The following is a 2,983-nucleotide window of genomic DNA, read 5'->3' as shown; positions in this document are numbered from 1 at the left end:
ACGGAAGAGTCCAAAATCACAACACACGACCTACCACTCTAACCACTAGGCCAGGGGTCCGCAACCCAAAAATGTTTAAAGAGCCATATTGGACCGAAAATACAAAAACAAATCTGTCTGGAGCCGCAAAAAATTAAAAGCCATATTACATTCAGATAGTGTGTCATAAGATATACCGTAATTTTCGGAGTATAAGTCGCTCCGGAGTATAAGTCTCACCTGCCGAAAATGCATAATAAAGAAGGAAAAAAACATATATAAGTGGCACTGGAGTATAAGTCGCATTTTTGGGGGAAATGTATTTGATAAAACCCAACACCAAGAATAGACATTTGAAAGGCAATTTAAAATAAATAAAGAATAGTAAACAACAGGCTGAATAAGTGTACGTTATATGACGCATAAATAACCAACTGCCTGGTATGTTAACGTAACATATTATGGTAAGAGTCATTCAAATAACTATAAAATATAGAATATGCTATAAGTTTACCAAACAATCTGTCACTCCTAATCGATAAATCCCATGAAATCTTATACGTCTGGTCTCTTACGGGAATGAGCTAAATAATATTATTTGATATTTTACGGTAATGTGTTAATAATTTCACACATAAGTCGCTCCTGAGTATAAGTCGCACCCCTGGTCAAACTATGAACAAACTGCGACTTATAGTCCAAAAAATACAGTAAATTGAATTAAGAGGACTTAAAGGAAACTAAATGAGCTCCAATATAGCTACAAATGAGCCATAATGATGCAATATGTACATATAGCTAGCCTAAATAGCATGTTAGCATCGATTAGCTTACAGTCATGCAGTGACCAAATATGTCTGATTATCACTCCACACAAGTCAATAACATCAACAAAACTCACCTTTGTGCATTCACTCACAACGTTAAAAGTTTGGTGGACAAAATGAGACAAAAAAAGAAGTGGCAAAAAACACGTCCTAGAAAGTCGGACAAAGTTATACATGTAAACAAACTACGGTGAGTTCAAAGACCGCCAAAATTAGTAGGACAAAAAGGCGCTGGCCAAATACTTGAATCAGTGAAGCATGTTTAATACAAACAGTGTGCTTTATAACAATTAGGGAGGTTTGTGTCATGTTTGTCCTCCTACAGAAACCATGTTAAAACAAATAATGTGTTTTGTCCCCCTCATTTTTTTCCATTTTTCATACATTTTTGAAAAAGCTCCAGAGAGCCACTAGGACGGCGCTAAAGAGCTGCGGGTTGTCGACCCCCGCACTAGGCCATTGAGCAGGAATGAAAAAAAAAAAAACAGCTGTTCTAAATGTGTCCACTAGATGTCGCAAAAGCAATCCTTTGTATCTTTGTAGATGGTGCTACATATGTACAAAATAAACCGCATGATGTTCGTGCACCAGTCGAGGAAAATGATCAAACTACATAAATAACATCCTGTAATTTGATTTTAATATAATTTTCTTGATTTTAATAGATTGCAATTTAACACCAATGAGTTGACTGATGAACATTATCACATAATGTATTTAAAAAGTATAAATAACGACGAATAAAGATTGAATACTATTAACTGCAACATATGAATGTAAACAAAACAAAACAAAAAAAGATTATGACTTGTACATTTTCAGAATGTGTTTGTTCTATTTTTAAACAAAGAAAACAATCTAAAGTTGTCTTTATTTTTAAGTTATCGATTTTAGCAGTCCACGTGGCCCCCCATCTAAAATGAGTTTGACACCCCCGAATTAAACGTTCGGTCAACACATCCATCCATCCATCCATTTTCTACCGCTTATTCCCTTTCGGGGTCACGGGGGGCGCTGGCGCCTATCTCAGCTACAATCGGGCGGAAGGCGGGGTACACCCTGGACAAGTCGCCACCTCATCGCAGGGCCAACACAGATAGACAGACAACATTCACACTCACATTCACACACTAGGGCCAATTTAGTGTTGCCAATCAACCTATCCCCAGGTGCATGTCTTTGGAAGTGGGAGGAAGCCGGAGTACCCGGAGGGAACCCACGCATTCACGGGGAGAACATGCAAACTCCACACAGAAAGATTCCGAGCCTGGATTTGAACCCAGGACTGCAGGAACTTCGTATTGTGAGGCAGACGCACTAACCCCTCTGCCACCGTGAAGCCCTCGGTCAACACAATATTTTTTTAATTTGTCACTTTAATGCAGGAGCACAAAAAAAATACTTTATATGAATACATTAAATCCCTAAATTAAAAATATATACATATACAGTATATTATAGTTGTATACTATCACAGTTATTAACGGGAGGTTTTCATTTCAATTAAAATAACATTGGGTCAACACAATATTTAAAACATTTTAATTCATTTGTCATTTTTATGCCGGAGCACACAAATAAAAAAACTAACTTTTGAATTATTTGATTCTATTAAAAAGAATAAATGAAAATGTTTTGTTACATTAACAATATTTTGACTATTACGTAATATGTATTTTTGTCAACTTTGTATTTAATTTGAATTATAATAATATAATTTAATCAATCAAACTATAATGTAAATATCTAATATATTGCTATTCCCATAGGATAAAATCAGCACGATTAAGTCAACCTAATATCAATTTTATTATTAAATATTTGGAAAAATTACAATATTGGCAACACTAAATTGGCCCTAGTGTGTGAATGTGAGTGTAAATGTTGTCTGTCCGTCTGTGTTGGCCCTGCGATGAGGTGGCGACTTGTCCAGGGTGTAACCCACCTTCCGCCCGTTTGTAGCTGAGATAGGCACCAGCGCCCCCCGCGACCCCAAAGGGAATAAGCGGTAGAAATGGATGGATGGATGGAAAATGTCATGGATTGGAGATACACTGTTCATATCAAACATTTTTTGGGGAAATAAAACAAATGTGGTTGGTGGATCAATGCCTTATTTGGACAAAGTTTAGGTAATTGTTGGTTAAACATAATATTTAATATTTAGATGAAATTAT

This window comes from Nerophis ophidion, linkage group LG19 (genome assembly GCF_033978795.1).
Source record: "Nerophis ophidion isolate RoL-2023_Sa linkage group LG19, RoL_Noph_v1.0, whole genome shotgun sequence".
Classification (NCBI taxonomy): domain Eukaryota; kingdom Metazoa; phylum Chordata; class Actinopteri; order Syngnathiformes; family Syngnathidae; genus Nerophis; species Nerophis ophidion.
The sequence above is the reverse complement of the archived record's forward strand: the minus strand, read 5'-3'. Positions refer to the sequence as shown.